Consider the following 19,879-nt stretch of genomic DNA (forward strand, 5'->3'; position numbering starts at 1 on the left):
ACAGCATTGCCATTTGTTACCCTGGAAGTCCTAAAACGGACTTTTTTCTCTCATACCTTCTAAATAAATTATCAAATTAATCCTTATAGTCCTTATAAGGACTGGCTTAAAGGGGCGAAGCAAGAATGCTTTTCATCTTCCCCGTTATCTGTAGAGGACAGTGTAGGTTAAGGTGTTATTGGGCTATTAAATCTCTGATCATAGCAAGAGGGTAACAGCAATAGCCGAACCTCAGTTAGAACTTCATTGGCTACAGCACTGCCATCCATTACCCTCCAAGGGTATTAATCAATGCATCTCACGGTCGATTTATTCCTCCCTATCAAATTAATAAATGAATAACAATCTAATATATTCACATTATAAATATAAATATTTAAAATATTAGAATTTATAAAAATATTTATTTAAATTTAAATATATATGCAAAATTATTTAATTTTCAGTTAATAAAGATTTGATGCCCTTATGTTATATAGCTTTTTCTTTTTAAATATTTTTACAATAAGAATAAAATAATTTGAAGCTTTACGTAAACGGTTCTATATTTACTCATTGCATTAACCTATTTTTATATAAGCGTTTTAGATTCTCAAACTGCATTTTTTCTAAGTCGTCGTTGACAGTTTTCCACTCTGTTCTTTATTTATTAAACTCTTTTCGCCACTCTTGTGCCAAACATTTGCTCTTCCTCTCTGAGAGATTTTATTTACAATTTTCTTTTGTTGTGCGCAGAAATCCACTGCTATCCTATCCTCAGGTGTGCTGATGTTTTTTTTTTTTTAAGTACACCCTTTCTCTTCCGACTACCTAATTCGTCTTTGGTTTTAAAATATTCGCTAGTGCGCATGCGCGTTCTTTGCTGTGCACGCGTCTCGCGCACATAACACCTACGCTCCCTCGATCTCCACGTGAGGTTAGCCTTGGAAGGACTGAACCAGAAACGAGCGAGGCAACGCGAAGGGTACGTGGATATTTGAGAGAATCAATCTAGGATAAGTTGATTCAAAGGAGAGAGAGAGATAGAAAACGAGAATCGGCAAGAGACAATCATATCTATTTCTTTATCCGTTTAATTTTACCCTTCCCTTGAAATTTATAGCCGAGTGGCGATTGTTCAACGGCTAAAAGAAGCGTGCTGGCAGTCTTGTTGGGGATTATCGTTGTGTTGTGCGTGCTACCGTATCGGAAGCTAAAGTAAGGTTTGACGCAAGGAAAGGTAACCTTGGTTTAATTGTATTCTTAGTTCGGTAGTCGCAGATGAAGTGATTTTTGTATTTTTAGATGCATTTTATTCTCTACTTAAATTATTATTGAGAATTCCCTTTAAAAAGAATTGTATTAACCCATCTTTTACAAAATATCTTTAGCAGATATTTCATTCTTTATGTTTTTTTAATTTATTTTTATTTTATTTTGTTACTGTAATACAAATTCTATGAATAAGCTTTTTTGATTTATGCACAGACATTTTTTTTCGTATTCAGTTTATTACCAAATAAGAAATAAAAATAACTACCAATATTCGTCTGTATAATGGCGCTTTCTTATCCTCAACAAGTAAATTTTATTATTTAGAGTTATTATTAGTAATAATTAGCATTCCAGCTCTCGTACATGACAACGTTTCTGCTTTGAATTGAATTTTATATAATTTATTATATCCATATAATTGCTTACATTAATTATAATAAATACATTCAGTGGTTATCTTAAATGGCAGCTTTTCTGTTGTTTTTAAGATCTTATCATCATGATTTAGTAAGCAATTTTACAAGCATTTTCAAGTATTAATTACCGGCTATTTATTATTTGCACATGTTGCAGTTATCGAAAATCAACTGCGTTAAAAATGATTACACTATTTAAACATCTGAAATACATTTGCTGGGTAACTCTTTCAAAACACGGTAAGTAGGCAAACAAATAAAAATTCTGCAAATAAGTAAGGAGAATTTATTCCATGTAAACAACGTTTCAATAATGAGCTTTTAAAATTAAACTGCTTTACTTAACCCGAATTTTGAAAATAATAACGCTCTAATTTGATTAATCGCATGAAAATATATCATTACGACACTTTATCGTAGAAAATTCTGCCGCGCATGATGGAAATTGCTTTCTGAAATAAAAATAAAATAAAATAAAATTACTCCGCGTTGTCTGTAGTGTATCACGAGTTCTCGCATAATGGCACGTGTCGCCAAACGATATTGCAGAGAAAGGCGTTTGCAAACGTCAGCAAGAAAGAATTAATACATTTATTTATATGCGTTTATTTTCGAATTTATTTTATGCTCTTCTGAAGTGTCATTATATCTTATTACTTGCTAAATGGTAGCAGAGAAATTATTTCGTAATGATACACATCTACGAGACGTTATTAAAGTTGTTTTGATTACATATACTTTCATTACTGGATTTTAAAATGTGTTATAATAAACAAACGCTGCAGTAACGTACTAATTAGGTCATAAGCGGTAAGTGACGTTTATAATTTGAGTCAAATAATTATAATGTAAATCGAAATTAATATATATATATATATATATATATATATATATATATATATATATATATATATATATATATATATACTTGTGTTGTATGCATTCTTTTTGTATAATTCCGGTTTTATTAACGTGTATTCTATATAATGTCAGTTTTTTTTCTTCTTTTGCATTTTGAATTAAAACTGCAAAAAATAAACAAGTAATCAATGAATTTAGATTTACCGGTTGGTAGTATCAACAGATTAGTCCTAAATTCTTCGATAATATAACTACGCTATTTAATTTCTTCGTTATTAAGACTAGTATTTAATGAAAGCACTCTGCTCGTAAGACTTTGTATGTATTGCCTCGATTCAAATAAAAATTCCATGTTTGAAAGGCGGATGGAAAGTTCCACTCTGGTAATACAAAATGAAATATATTAAGGTACTTGAAATTTTCTTTAGCGATCATAGAGAGGAGCCTGCGGTGGTTATTTTTAATAAATGTTTCTTTTAAAGTCTGTAATGTTCTTAGTACAGTTTAGCGTTGCAACATCACCAAGAAAATATCGGTTTTCGTGTAGTATTCTTCTTCACCGGTAGCTTTTATGAAAATCAACTTAGCGTAGAGATATTTTAACGCCTACACGTCTCTCTCTGATCCAAGAATTTTTTTTTTTTTTTTTTCACGAACTGTTTCTATTTACTATGTATCTGTGCCAGTTGGCAGAATTTATCCGACTTTACCGTACTGGAAAGCTAAGATTATCCACTAAAATTCTCAGCTCTATTTTAAGAACTTCACAGAATACTGATATGTGAGGGGAAAGCTATTAATTATAGGTGTAATATTAAATTTTTATAAATAGGTTGTTCTTCCTGCTCTTGGAGCAAGCCTTAGTAGGAACTGAAATGCAAATGAGTATGTAAGCAACCGTTTAAAGATTATAATTGTGTAAATGAGAAATGTTTTCGACTGTGACTATTACTTTCATTCACTTGCGGATTTTAGAATAAAAGATAAATGGATCAGTGGGAATACGATTTTTTTTTTTTTTAGAAAAATCGGTTGTTATTAATAAATCGCCAATTTTTTTCGGTTTTTATAAAAGAATAATTGTATTATGGGATATTTTAGGTGCTAAAATTCTTGATAGAAATTTGTGCTGCAACAGTTTAATTGAATCTATAAAATATTACAATTTTTTTCCTCCTAAATCAAAAGTTAGAGCCTCAAACTTCTAAACCGCATTCTTATTTTTAACTCACAAGAAAATTTGCAAATCCGATGCTCCATCAGTGCCATTTGTGGGCAAATGGTTGAGGAAAAAGGAATCCATTAATGCTTTCTTAAATAGCCGTAGTTTTAATTAAATCAGATTTGTTGATCACTGTCACTTATTGGGTAGTCCAGGGCGCAAAATGAAATTGTTTGGCGTTGGAGGTATAATTGTAGCAAATAATTCTGACCACAGGATATTTGCTATATTACTCAAATTAATTTAAGTAGTCCAGAATCTCGATCTTGGCTTCATGTGAGAGGCTCAACAAAGGCGAAGATGAGAATGATCTTCTCATCTTCGCCGTTTTTCATTTCCCGGATATCATCCTCCATTACCAACAATGATTAATGTTTTCATCTGTTAGTAAGGTCAGCACAAGATAAGTCGCGAGTGTAGCAAGAAAAAAGTTTCACAATCGCGGTTAGTCGCATTAAGCCTTACGTGTAAATTAACCAATAAAACTTTATAATTCTAGCCAAGTGCTGTAATTGTACCTACACGATTCGCACTGCGATACAAGTAAATAATGCTATCTGGTACTTACTTCAGCGTTTGACTCTGTTGCAGTTAATATCATTCTAAATGTATTAAATGTTAAGATACATTTATTTACATCAGCTAGACTTAGAATCGTATGTCTTTATACAAACATATTAACAAACTTCTCGTTGTAATTTTTTCTTAAGAGTTTGACATTTTTGCGACTACACCTTACTATTTATCATATGAAATTAATATTTGTGATTTAAATTCGGAAGATAAAAAGTTCCGTTTATATATTCAATTATCTGAATTAAGGATATCTGAGGAGATAGACTGGGGTATTTTTCGAGATTATTTACGTGACTAATGAGAAAAAAGTGATGATCGGTTGGGAAGTAGACGATGATTTCTTGCTGTCATCGTCAAAAACCAAAGAAAACAGTAAGTACTTAAGTTTTGTGTAAAGCGGGATAGAAAAGCCAAGGCCCACTGGAATACGTGGAATGTCACCAATAACTTATAAGAATGAGGATATGTCCCGAGCACAAACATTTCGATGATTTAAGTGTTTTAAAGAGAACAGATATGTTATCAGACGATCCTCGAAGTGGGCTGCCAAAAATGGCGTGTAGCTCAAGATAACGGGTTGTTTGGCGGACAAGTGTGCACTTTACTAGCAAGTGACCTCCGCATGACACCGAGAATGTTAGTAGGCGAGTAAAATGTGAGTAACCAATCGGTGTGGTCCATAGTTACCACAGAGCTGGGATGAAGATAAATTTGATGCAGGCAGAGATTCACTTTATTTTTATCAAACAACTGATGAACTTAATTTCATAAATAAACAGCATTTTTACAAAAGGCAGAATGGCTGTGTTGATCGTATTCTTCCATCAGAAAGTTGATAATCCATTAGGAATGCATTCGACAAAGAAGAGCTCTTACCTCAAGTGAAATACGAGAGGTACTGAGACTGGAGAATCAAGCCTCCTTGCGACCAGGTTTGGAACAGTCTGATTGGGGACTGTCTCTTTTCTTTTCGTAAGAAATAAAAAAAAAGCTTTAATTGGAACAGTTTTACTAGCTATTCAAAATAAAGGACGAGTACACTATGAAAATAAACGTGTAATGTTGTTTTTTAGACGAAAAATTAGGCATAAAAATATAGATTTTTAACGTAATAAAAATGACATTTGTTTTGCTAGCTTTTAACGCTTTATTCAATCCATAGCATTATTTCATTTTTGTCTTTAAATTTAAAATAAAAAATAATTGTTTTATTGATAACCCAGGTATGCATAGTACTTGTGGTATAAAAATGTTTAGCAGTCATTGAAGCAAATTCCCGTGCATTGAGAATGAAAATAAACATTTTTTTTTGTAAGTATACTAATATCGTGACAATAATATATTTTATTAAGGGATATCTAGCACGTTAACAACAAAATAATCTTGTTAACTTAAGTAGCACTAAACGTATGTAATAGTATGATGTGTAACTGAAAATGTTGAGGTTCTACCAGGAAACTTAAGTCAATCTAGGGTGGCATCTACATGAACTCCACGAATTACCCGAATTCATAATTATATGACAATACCGACAATGTTGGACATTAGCAAATTATTATATAACTTTTTTTTATATTTTTTACTATTACGGCTAGAAGACAGATTAATCTTAGTAAATTCATTTTCATTCTCTTTATTACTACCTTTTTTAAGTTTGCAGCTTCTCAGACTTAAGAAATTACTAACCGATATGCTCAAATCCTTGTATTCACCGTGTAATATATTTTTTGCGTTATGCCATCATAGGGTGTGTAGATAGTCTACATATATGAAATTGTTATAATTCTTGATCACCGAGATTAATGAATAACTAACTCTTATTTAGAACGTATTGGTCAAGTGTTAATAAATAGTTTATTAACACTTGACCAATACTTCTAAATAAGAGTTAGTTATTCATTAGTCTACATATATTTTGTTAAGTCTGGTATTTTCGTAGTGAAAAGAGTCAAAAAATAATGCAAAATTTGTCACAGATGACTGCTAGCATGCAAAAAAATATAACAAAATATGTCTACTCAGTATTTTAAATTTATCTCTTAGTTTGTGATGAAATCGATACTTTTCCTGAGAAAGTTGGAAGAAAACGTGTTTGAAAATAAGTGAAATTTTAAAATTAAAATCTGATTAATTACTATGTAAACAAATATATTAACATTCAACCTTTTCTACATGGCGGAATCATCCCTAAATGATGTCACAATTTAAATGATGCCGTAAAGGAAATTTAAAGTGTGCTTTGGAGAAGAGGCAGGTTTTATTTATTAATTTTATTTATTTATTTTTGAATTTTTGAACTTTAAACATTTATTGATTTCTGATTTCAATATTATGGATATATTATCTGAAATCATTTAAGTTGACAGTAAAAAGGAAAGTCCGAAGCTGTGTAAAGCTCTAAAACAAAGGAATACAGACTTTGTACAGATTTCAGTATTTTGAAATTATTATAAGAAAATTGTATATTGCGTAGATACAATAAATAAGGCACTTCAGTCCCTTTAAGAACTTCATCGACTCATTCTCGTTTAGTCAGTATGAAATCAGTGGCCTTGATTATTTTTTTATGCCGGATAAGGAAGCAATGGTCATCTAATCTTGCGTATAATTCCTACCCTGCAGGAAATAGAAAGCGTAACATTATTTATGTAGAAAATGACATGTTGAGGTACAACTGACATAGTAAAATGATTTCGTGTTGACGATATTGCATCTCCTGTGATTTTTATACACAACATTTATATTTTATTGTAGTAATTTTCATCCAAACCAGTGAAAATTCTAGTATTCGCAAACAAAAAAATAACTGCGATTTTTTGTAAAAACCTCTAGAAATTCTTGTTGATCATGTTCCTAAATACTGGTTTATTCTGATTTTTCATGACTCAAAAACTCGAGCGAAAAAAAAAATTTTTTTTTTTTTCGCTCGAGGAGCGAAAAAAAAAAATTTTCTTCCCTTTCTCACTGAACTTTAGTATGCGAAAATGCTGTCGTTCAATAGTTGAATCTCAGCACATCCAGAGGAAAATGTCAATATCGGTCACCTTCATCCTGTCTGTTAGCCTTTTGTACTGTACATCTCCTCTACTTTCAAAACTTCATTCAATTTGCTACGTTTTTCGTAATATTTTTCAAGGATTTTGATCCATCACGACACACGTTGGTGGCCTTGCTGTTTTCATGTCGCTGACGTTGCTAGAAATTGACATCCAATTTGTCAGATGAACAGTTTCAGGTAGATGCAAAACCCCTACTTTCCTCTCTACGCGTTTTTAGCCATTCATTCCCGAAAGATAATAAAAAATAATAATAAATAGAAGCAGAATACCCAAATATGAAGTTTAATAATTGCCTTGGGTTTCAAGTTCTAATAAACCTTGCATTCAGGCTTAACCTGGCATGATGAGAAATATCCTGATATTGCTTAACTTTTTGTTTCTAAAAGGACAATTATGTACTTAATTTAGCAGTTCTTTCCATGTAGGCTTAGAATATAAAACAACAACAACAAAAAGCTTTTGTTGTCGAACAAACTGCCTTCATGAATACAGAAGCGCGTGCTCGGTTAGCAACATGCAACAAGAGGAATAATGGTAACTCGTTTAGTGTTGGAGTATTTTTATAGGCGATTTGATGCATAATCCGTTGGCCATAACTTTGCCTCGGTAGTTGTTATGATGTGCCATAGGTTTACTGAGTCGGTTATTGATCGATGGGTCTCTATTGGGATTAATCTTACGTAAACATGCTGGTGGGGGAAAAAGTCCTTTGGGATTATAATCTGTTGAGCAACTATTCCACTGTTGTTCAGTTCCTTTTACTAATTATGTCAAAAAAAAATTAAAACAGACTTTTAATTTTAATAACACTAGTAGGTTACATCTTTACTAGCTAATGAGATGGCGATCGTGTAAGAATTAAATCTTTGAATGACTTTTAAGTGAATAGTTAATTGCAATAACATCATCTAATTAAATTCAACATGGATTTTCCTTCATCGGCTTAGCGTCAGTGATACGAGAGAGAGAGAGAGAGAGAGAGAGAGACGACGACAAGAGACCGCACTTAATTTTTAAAGTGAATCTAAAATGTGCTATTAGCGAAGTAAGGACACTTTTAATGTTTCGACTGTAGCCGGAATATCGGCAGGCGGATTAAGTCTGACCAATAGATAAGGGTTTAAAATCAAATATTTACAAGAATGATTTTATAATTGGCCAGGGAGACAGATTTTTTTTTCGTTTTAAACCCACTTTGAGCAACAATCGTTAGACTAACTACCTTGTAAACCTTGAGTATCCGTTTGTTTCTTTCAGACTATTCACTGTTGCTAGGCAATAGGACAAGAAGCACAGATCAGCAACAAACTTTAAAATTCTTCCAAGTCGGAGCAATTTATTTCCCTTTTTTTTTTTTTTTCGTTTGCTTTCGCTTGCTTCAAGTGAACAACGACCTACGACATCATTTTCTTCAGAACGCGTGTGTCCTTCGTCTCTCTTTAACGACGTTACACAACCTCAAAGCCTTTGCAAGAAAGATGCTGACGACAACATCTTTGTATAGAGTCTTCTGGTTTTATTCGTTCGTCGGGTGTGTAGCTTAGCGGACACTACACGTCTTACATTTGGGTGTTTACTTTTCCCTCAAGAAGTTTGAACAAGAAGGGGACAATAGAAATGATGGTTTATGTCCTGCAAATGTGGAATACCCAGTTATTTTTTTTTTCTTTCTGAATTTGATCTTCACCGTGCATTTGTGTTTCCCTTAAGAAAAAAAAAAATTCCGCGAGGCTATCTTGTATCGGTTATCAGCGATCCATGATTCTGTTTAAAATCAGATAATTGAGATTATAGTGAGACGCTGAAATTTTGACAAACTGTTCACATAGAAAAATATTATCTTAGTATGTTAATAGGACGAAAGGAGTCGTATTTGAATTCCGATATTGTTTATATATATATTTTATCTGAAAAATAAAGTATAAAGCTTTTTAACTATTATTCATGCAGCTCTTTTAATTACTACGTTCTCAACGTGTGCACACAGAAACAGCAGATAATAAAAGAAACCTTTGCCATTTATGACGTCATATTTACGCGTTGTCGCCTCATTATAGTTCGAAGATAATGATTATAAACATTTATTGCCTGGAATCAGTATAATGTAATATTGTCACCTAAATGAGTTTAGTCTTTATTATATAGCTTATCTCAAAGATGATATTGAAGAATGTGCAGTTTATTACCAAAGCTGTAAAATGAACCTGCATGGTTTTGAGAATGTACACCTAACTGAAGGGAAATGTATGTACACCTAAATGTAGAGAAAACTTGAAAATATAATAATATTTAATAAGAATTAAATGTATAATTAAATTATTTCGTTAATTTAGGCAGATAATTTTATTTTCAGCTATATTTTTACTTATAATATAAATTTTATGTGAACACCATTTATAATTTCAAATCAGTTTCACCTTTAATAATTAATTTTATTTTTGTATTATCATTTTCTATAAAGTGCTATACGCAATTATTGGCATCAGTTTTGCGATTAGCAGAAAACAAGGGAAGAGCAAGTCAGCCACACTTCATCCTAAACCTGGAGGGGGTTATCTAAATGCATACTAAGAATAGAAATCACGAAGAAGCTCATTGCTACTCTATAAATACTCGGCAAGTACTTATTTACCGACTGTTCTCGCCAATAGACCGACCATAATGCGCAGTTAAAGGTGATGTGTGCGAAAAGGAGTTGCCAAAGTCACGCGATCAAATATTGCTAATATACACGCACCTTAGGAGGGCCAAATACACCGGCGTGGTGTTATTAAGATACCCCTCCCTCTCGGCCTCCACTTCAATCGATACTTGGAAAAGGATTCTTTAATGGCTGTTCTAATGAATCTTTGATAAGCAGCCCCTAAATCTGGATGTATCCCATTGTTGTCAGCCTCCTCCCTTTCAAATAAGTAACGGCAAATGCCACATACACCATGTAATACCCCCTCCCCTCCCGGATCAATGCAGAGAAGCTGCGGTGGCTGCAAGTTTCAGTAATCTGGTGTGACAGCGGTTTCAGTTTCTTTTGGAAATGTGAAACTACACTCCGTGGCGTTAATGCATCTTCTTAAGTGGATTACAGGTGTCGATAGGCTGTGATGTCTTCCTTTTGATGATCACTTGGCTCGCGACCAGATCCGCCCCTGTCTCTATCCCTCTTTCGTATTGTTCTAACAAGCAAGTTAATTTTATCAACACTAGTCTTTGAGATGTGGTTTAAATCCGGGGTTTTGTAGTTATCGTATACTTTCCACTATCTATTTTTAAACTTGAATTTGAATGGAACTTAAATATGTAATTTCTCTTTATTTTAGTGACGTTTGAGCGTTGTGCAATGAATAACATTGCTATCCACTACGCTACAAGTATTACTGAGTCTGAGTTCCCAAGGCGCTTGTTACCGTGGTTCTTTACTAAATTTTATCGACTTAATTCAATTGTGCTTCCATACTAGACAATTTTATCTGCTTTATAGATCCCCCATTATTCTATCTGGAACGCAATTCTCTCTGTCGCTGTGTTTGTACATTAACGCTTGTACAAGCGAAGTGCTTTGTCATCATGAACTTTGCGCTCAAAGTTTTAATTAGTAGTTGGGGAAAACTTTTGGCTTATTTTATTGTTGGTTTCGTATTTACGAAACTACAATTTGGAATTTTTGTAACTATATCAAATGCTACTTGTGGGAAGATCTGCTTATTTATAATTAACATAGTAAACATCTGCATACAATAGTTGCGATACTTCATAATGCTTTTTTACCTTTTTTAACTTATTATATATTAAATAAATTAATGTCAGTAACACAACTAACTCGAAATCTTAAAATAAACTTGATACATGAAAGTCAGTTAAATTCATGTTCGCCTATTTGTATACACGTCTATGTTTTTAGATTGCGAATTTTAGGCTTAGCATCGTCGATCTTGAGCAAAATCTACTGCAGCGCCACCATACAAGGAGACGGTAATCTTAATGTCATTATCTGTTACCAACAGTCGACACGTGTTACTGACATTCAATTTGCTTATAGCTTATGATGATGGTGCATATATAAGTGGAGCTATTTGTTAATGATGCTTGGGTATTATAATGGATATTGAATCCATTTATCTACATTTATCCATACAGAAACACGTTTGTAAATATTTGAAACGATTACAGTTGTTCGTTTACAAACACAATGTTTGTTTTAAGCTCATTGTCTGCATGCAGACAATTATGTGGTATTCTCTCGTTGGACTTATATCCAGTTTACTCAAGCGATGCGTTCTCACAATATCAACATTTTCGGTCTTTCTGTAAGATCAATTATGATTACGGTATTTGTGAAGTTTGGAATTAAGAGTAATTATATTCTCAGCATGTTCATATGTAGCTCTCTCTCTCTCTCTCTCTCTCTCTCTCTTGGTTAATATCATTTCCATTACGTATCTGGTAACCGTTTACTAATTTCTGATATTTCCTCGGGACTGTCAGAAAATTTAATATAATGGCTCTACTTCTGTGTACACATTCTACTGCGGAATGTCAGTTGCAATCCTATCTGTTATTTCGCTACAAATTATCTGAATTGTTGGCAATATTTGATTTACAAAATAACAGTTTATTTTTGACGATGAATTTTTTAAATTGCACGCAAATTAATGTGAATCCTTTACGCATTGAAATTTTGTAATATTTTCTGATACCTTTGATTTATTACTCGAACTATCTTTGAGAAGTATTTTAATCTTTTAAATGAAGTTACTTTTAATATATGCAATTATTATCATCACGTACGCTTTCTTAATGTAAGAAAAAGTAATATAAATAATACATTTACTATTTATTTATTTATTTATATACTGATGTGTGCATAAAACACTATTTTTAAATATTTCTGTCAGAAGCTAGCAACCTAAATAAATATTCAATACATAATGATAAAATAAAGAAATCTCTAACGCTTTTTATTCCTCTATACTGAGTATGCGAGGCCGTATTAGCTCTAACTTTTGGAGACTCAAGAGAAATTCAGTCTCCACTGGTAGCCAATCAGAAATAACTGACCTAAGACTCATTAATTATGCACGGCATCCGGTGAAGAGATGGCACACAGTGCCGCCATCTCATGGTCGCTAAGCCTAACACAATATATTTATTGTCTGAAATGATGTGGGCTCTAATATAGATTTTCCCGAGTTTACTAGGCAAAAAAGCAGAGTTTCCAGGAGTAAAATCCGCTTATCTGTAGAGAATCAAGTAAATCGGGAACCAGTCGAAGAAAACGTTAGGGAAAAAAACGTCATCTATTCGACAACTAAATTTCAGCTGAGAACTGTTTTCTTCAGGGCCTAGCGCTATGGGCGCAAACACCATTTCCACTTGGCTAAACAGGCCTCGATGCATAATGAACTACGAAGGGCGGGGGGGGGTGAAAAAGTTCTGATAAACATTTAAATAAAAACGATATTAAAGCAACTGGTAGAACCACAAGAAAGAATACATCTTAAAACCCTGTAATCCCCATGTTTCGTCAAATTGTAATAATTTGTCCTTTTTCTTTTAGGATATATAAGAAGACATGTCTGAAGTTTTGAAGAAATTCGAGAATTTGGAGAACTTTTCAGCTTAAATATTGATTTCGTGGGTAGGAATCAGTAATATAAATTGCATAAAGAAGGAAGGAATAGAGAGAGAGAGAGAGAGTTGTTTAATATACTCTCGCATTTTACAAAGACAAAAAAAAAAAGGGGCATTTATGAACATAGTGTCTTGTGATATCTTTTTATTAATCTGTAAATTGTAGATATATCTGAGCTAACTAATAATTCTCGACGAAGAAAACTTAGTGACATTTTTATCAAAATGTGTCAAATTAATTAATGTAACCATCTTCGTTGCATGTTTAAGGAAATCGACAAGAAAGATAGGAAGATGTGATTAATTTTTAATGAGAAAATTGAACTCTGTGCACGGAAGGACGCATTCCACTGTATTGAATTGAGAATAACTGTTGTCTCTTTACATTTTTATACATTCAACAATAAATTTTGAAATATTTTCGAAAGATAATAGGAATTATTTTTGTGAGCGAGTTTTAAGTCATAAAACTCGTCATCTTCAAGGAAAGAGAATGAAATCCGATAGTTAGTATCCTTTACGTACATCTTAGCCGAAAGAGAGATTTGACTACTGGATGACAACCGACTTGGCCTAAAGGAGATCTTTTTTCATCCATTTTATCCCATGATTGTCATCTGATTTTGCATCTTTAGTGAAAAAGGATGGTTTCAAGCTTCCTGAAACTCCTAGAGCAGTCAAATAATATACTTTTTTTTTTACTTTTAAACAAATAAAATTCTGAGAATGAATGTATTTTCAATTTTGATCCTTGATCGGAAGTGATATTGTCAATTTTTTGAACTGAATCATACAAAGTCGATTTCGTGGTAAACACTACTTCTAATTTTCCTAGAGATCCATGGTCCTCACATTCACTCTTTAACGTGCGCCACTACTGTTTTTAATTGCGATAAAAAGGAATAAAAAAAAGTATAATAAAATAATCGCAATGCATCCTTAATGGCTCTCAAACTTCGTCCAAGAACAGTAAGACGTTGAATGATGGGGAAGCTACGTGCGTTGGAAAGTAGTGTTGTTGTGTGTGATTACCGCCTGACTCTTGACAACACTTGTAATATTTCTATGAATGTAGATTCTCTTGAAAATGACTATAAAGCACGTATTATGAATTTAAGGAGAATTTCATGTACACCCCCCCCATGTTAATGTTCTGCCGGAGGGATGACTACGATAGATCACCTCTTGCCAAGGACTACTATAAAACAAGTTTGAGATTCTGAGAGAGCGCGCATTTTCTAGTTCGTATTTAACATTTTCCCCAATCCAGATACTTAAGCTATCCCAACCATAAAGGCATTCTTTATTTCTTGAAAATAGTCTACATGTACACTAGAATAAACGAAACAATTAAAATATATAATTTGTGAGTTCAACAAAACTTCATCGGCCTGTAGAGTAAGATAGGCTGAGAGTTAGCAGATAGTAGGAGAGTAAATAAAGATAGAGTGCATAGTGGTAGAGTAGGGAAAAGAGGCCTCAGTTGACCTGTTTTAGCTGTTCCCTCCCCCCCCCAAGGGGCGATTCTAAGACGGTCGTTGATTTTTCACTTTAGAAGAAAAGGAAAAATCCTGAAAAGGAAACATGTAACAAAAACATGAAGTACAGAGAAACCAAAAACTATAGATAAAGATAAGAACTACAGAGAAACCAAAAACTATAGATAAAGATAAGAACTACAGAGAAACCAAAAACAAAGGACTAGAAACCGAAAAAGAAAGGTGGGGGAAGGGTCTGGCCTGAGTGATGCAGCTCTCAAGGATCTGCACCGCCTCGTTGTAAGCCTCCGCTGCTCAGGTTCTCAGGCCCACCCCCACCTGTGGGAACTAGAGAACATTATAGCTCTGGACAGGAAAACCAAGGGATGGTTATTGTGACTGTCGTTTGTTATGGGCAGTCATTATTCTTTTAGCCACCTCGCTTCCCTTGGCCATGTCTAATTGGGAGAGAGCTATGAAGAATGCCGATGCTGCCTCCTCGTCTATGTCCAGGGCTACCTGTACTTGCTCAGGGGTGATTTTGCTGATGTCTTCAACAAATAGTTCACCCCATTTTGCACTAACTACGTTGGGACCATATTTCCCAGTGAGGAGGAGCTCAGGTTCCCCTATTCTCACTATTGCATTTTTAAATTTTTCTGCCACCCCAGGGATACCTTTTTAACTAGATGCTTTAGAGTCTCCCCTGCTTTTGCATGAGGAGTCTAGTTCTTCTGTTTCTGCTGGTTTTATTTTTTTTTTTCATCTCCTTTTCCTCTGGGCTGAGTGGTTGTTTGAAGGGGGTGCTGTTTGCCTCCATATTTTCTTCTTCTCCTGCGATTTCAGCATGTGTGACAGCTTGCTTTTTGGCTGGTTCTTCATGGATTTCTCGCTTCTTATCTTTCTCGGGTTTGGATTCTATGGCAGCATTTTTTTTCTTAATGCTCTCCTTAGGTGGTGTGATGGTATGGCTTCCTGCTGCAGTCTTCAAGTTCGGAGAATCTTTCTTTTCTATATTGCTAGTATTGCCTGGCGGTATTGTTGTGATGGCACCTCCCATCCTTTCTGCCAAGGTTCTTGATGGGCAGGTGTCCACTTTGTGGTCTGTGGCACCACATTTTAGGCAGGCTGCCTCGCACTTATCCAGGTTGTGGCCTGCCTGGAGGCAGTTTTTACACTTTGTTTTCAGGCAGTCGGCCCCCAAGGTGGGTGAAGGCTCCACATCAGAAACATTGTTTCTTTAAGCCAGGGTAATTAATCATTACTCTGGAAGATCCAATGATAATAAAGTTAGGAACTGGCGTTTTCATGTCTAGGGAGATGGTTACTTCGCCTGATTTCCATGTGGGATTTTCTGCTTCATTTAACACTTTCACATTGCGTACTACGCCCCATTTCCCGAATATGTCGTGGATAATCTTAAGATCAGTTTCAACATATTCCAAAGAGAATCTGAGGATTCTAAGTAACTTGGTGATACTTTCCACCAAAAAATGGGATTATTTTTTTCCCATTACACTCAAAACCTCCGAGTAGTTTATCTATGGTTTGTATATACTTCTGACGACTACTTGGAAGCGGCCACCGCCGAAAGGAGTAAATCCGAAAATCTGGTCGGCACCGACTGTTTAGATGAGGGCTTTGGCTAAACATCGGGGATGCAGGTCAGCATCCACTTCTATTCCGAGTGTCCGCGTACGCGGCAAAGCCATAGCTGGTTAGGGGGGCCTAAACTATTCCCACCACTACCAAGTGTTTAATATTTCCCCGGTCCGTGGTTTGGGAAGATCTGTAAATTTCCGGTTAAATATCGTGAACTCCGATGGGACTCGTACCGATATTAACGGTTAAGAACAGATACTATGAAATGCTAGTAGCCTGTTAAGCTGATACGCACAGACACTAACGCTTGATCTTAGCCAAAAGGCCGAGAAGCGATATCATGACCACAGATCCAAAGTGTATTAAATGATATATATATATATATATATATATATATATATATATATATATATATATATATATATATATATATATATATATATTATCCTTATAAGGACTGGCTTAAAGGGGCGAAGCAAGAATGCTTTTCAATTTCCTCGCTATCTGTGGAGAACAGTGTAGGGATAAGGTGTTATTGAGCTATTAAAGCTCTGATCATGTCATGGCAGGTGGGTAACAGCATTAGCCGAGCATCAGTTAGAACTTCATTGGCTACAGCATTGCCATCCATTATTCTCCAAGAGTATGGTGTCGGAAATATATATATATATATATATATATATATATATATATATATATATATATATATATATATATATAATTTGTTATCTATTCTATATAAAATTAAAAGGTGTTAGAAGATTTATTTAGTTTATTTATGATTATGCAGGATTATAAGTATCTAATCTATAAATTCATGAAATTATTTTTTTTAATTTATTTTTTCTTGCTTTATTTATCTTTCTTCCATTAAAGTTCCTTTAATTGGAGGTTTCCAGGAATTTAAGATAAGCCGAAATTTGAAACGTTTTTATGTCACGGATGTGACATAAAATTCGAAATGGATGTGATGTCAGCTTGGTAGGTCATGACTTTTGGAAGGCGACGAATTGCGTGATGTTTACCCCACCTTTGCTGCGAGTCGCCCTTATGTCGCACTACCATTGGGTAGGTAGCTCTCCTAAAGGTAGTGCAACACAAGGGCAACCGCATATAATCAGTCGTGACCTACCATCCCGGAAATGGGGGGAATTGGGCGTCGTAGGCGCCGGGGGGGGGATTATCCCCCTAGTACAAATATAAAAGTAGTAATCTTTATTGCCAGATGAATCCAAAAAATGTTATATCAATACTTATATCTCTCCACAATCGCGTTGTTGTTTATACTATCACGTGATTCACGAGTGTTAAATAAACTTAGATAACCGACATGTTGAGTACTTAATAGTCTGCCACTGAAGATGACTTATTTTCCGATTGAAAAATTTGATAATAGTTTTTTCTTAACTTTTATGTTCGCATTTTAATTATTTTTATTTATTCTTGTGTCTACATGTAGACCGGTCTCATTATTATCTCTTAAATATTATATTTATTTCTTGTTGCCTATTGACTTGAAACGTTCACCTATTAGCATTATATATACGTCGACTTCCAATAGCACATTAGCGAATGTCGTAAGCGTATTTTTTTGTTTGTTTGTTTAATTGAAATTTACATTTCGAATGCGTTTTAATTAGCTTCTGCTTTTCATAATGTTTTTTTTTATATATATTTAAATCGGTTGCTTTTGAAATAAATCGCTGAATATTAAATTACAGCATCGCTGAGGTTGTTATTTCTAGTAATGACAAACAGAAGTTTTATTTAAATGTCATTCAAATTAATAACCGTATTTGCACTCGATTCCATTATTAGCCAAGAAGATACGCGAAGTGTGTCGTCCTTTTTAATAATTTTGAAAGCTTTGTAAATTAATGTCATCCCGTTACCATATGCTATTTTTTTGTTTTTGTTCATCGATCTTCATTGTAGACTCTTTAATCTATAAATATGCACTTACATTTTTAGAGTATATCTTTTTTTCTTCTATTCTATGGGAAAAGAACTTATTTATCTTTATTTTCCCATCGCACATAAAGGGAAACAAAACTGCAATAACATTTTTTCTAGTAGTGGCTTGAGTAGCCATCAGCCATATATCTGTACACATCATATTACTGGTTATGTCATCTAAAAAGTGACCAACGATGTTTGGAACTTGCTGTACGTACCATTACACCCCAAAATATGAACACTATAATGGAATTTCTTAAGCAATATTTCTTTCATGCGGAAATATTTATGTCCATCAATGGATATATGTACGTATAAACAACTACGATTTTTGAAAGATAGTACTCGAGAATTATGGGCAAAGAGATGTTGCTAGTTCTCTGCAGTAATATTGCATCATAGGATGGATAATGGCTACTAAGATTTTATTACATGAAAAAAAGAACTCTCTTGGGTAATCGTCCAGAAAAATCTATCTTTAGAATTCCTAAGATATTTTAGCTACGGATGAATACCGCATATTCAAGTATATGCGGGACTTCATACACCGTATTAACTTATGTAAAATTATAGTTGGTTGCATATTTATAATGTTTCTGTATGTTGTAGAAACAGCGACAATCTCATATAGAAAATTATGATTTATGGAAGATTTCAAGGAGCCATAGAAACTCTTCCAGAGCAGGCATTTTACAAACATTGATATTAATGGTGGAATTCAAATCTACAATCTCTTCGTTGGAGAGCGGGTATGCTATCCACTTGTCCAACCAGACAGACAATTTTATGAATTGTAAATTAAGGTTAAAATGATTACGTCAGACAGTTTTGAATGGTATATGTGGGTATTCTGCTCATGCGCATATTTTAAAAGATTTCGCAAATATTTATGCAACTGTTGACCTTCAATAGCACAGCTTCGTGGGTTGGAAATGTGGAAACACCATCCACTGGGACAACACCTTCAAGCGCTAAAATTAAAAGATAGAAAAAAAATGCTTTGAACTTCATTGAGGTATATCTGTGATACTACTAACCCACATGTTTTGTTTTTCATTAAATAATTCTGACATGCGCGATTTAACTCCGGGAGCGATGCGTGGGCTCATTGTCTGCAACCCTTGTATTAAAAGGGTTGTTTTAATCTGTTTTGCGATTAAAAATATAAAATAAAATTTCAGATAGGAATCTATATGTCTGTCACTCAAATGTAGTTGCTTGTGACAATAGCAAAAAAAAAAATATATAATGTACAACTGTGTACTTGTTTCATAATTAAAATTCTGGCTTAAATTGCATATTTTGTTATTCAGGATTTTTAGGTTCTCTGCATATACGTATTCCCTCCCCCCCCCTCTTTCTCTCTTCCCGTATTACTTCACAGATAATTTAAAAAAAAAAAAAAAATTTAGTTCAAACCCAAGAGTCCAAACTCTCGAAAGCGGCAACTTTCATTAGTGTTGTGCCAACTGTTTATGACATTTGTTTCATTAGAAACCGAGTTATAGTGCCAAGAGTGACAGTGTGTTTTGAGGAACGGTCGGTCGTCACGATATTCAATCCATACGCGACGAATTCTCGCTATCAATCGCTTCAAAACTTCGAGATAAAACTCACCATTGACCTTTGGCCAGGCGGAACGAATTCTTTGTGGATAATGCCCTTGGAATCGTAGAAACAAATCATCATTGTCCTTTACTTTTGACTTCTCCAAGCGACTCTTTTTCGGATGCCCCCCCCTCTTCAGGTGGTCTCCACTCACCAATCGGGCGCTTTGTTTCGGGCTCATACTCAAACCAGCACGTTTCGTCACCACTAACGATCGTT

The 19,879-nt window shown here is 34.1% G+C and overlaps 1 protein-coding gene and 1 pseudogene across 4 annotated transcripts in view; one reads left to right on the top strand and one right to left on the bottom strand.

Annotated features, from left to right (window-relative positions):
- The first annotated feature begins 894 nt into the window (after positions 1–894).
- Positions 895–19,879, top strand: part of LOC150102267 (neuroglobin-1-like) — a 131,357-nt gene continuing 112,372 nt past the window's right edge. Inside the window, exon 1 of one of the 4 annotated variants that reach the window (XM_090399181.1) lies at positions 895–1,219. The gene's annotated coding sequence lies outside the window, so the exon portion shown is untranslated. Of the gene's footprint in view, positions 1,220–2,391; positions 2,481–19,879 lie in introns of those variants that run through there. The other 3 variants (XM_090399182.1, XM_090399183.1, XM_090399184.1) reach the window with 3 other exon arrangements.
- On the bottom strand, positions 16,277–16,433 carry LOC150102268 (U2 spliceosomal RNA; annotated as a pseudogene).

This window comes from Typopeltis vanoorti, chromosome 10, assembly GCF_054136105.1.
Source record: "Typopeltis vanoorti isolate ZY-2024b chromosome 10, IOZ_Tvanoo_1.0, whole genome shotgun sequence".
Taxonomy (NCBI): Eukaryota; Metazoa; Arthropoda; class Arachnida; order Uropygi; family Thelyphonidae; genus Typopeltis; species Typopeltis vanoorti.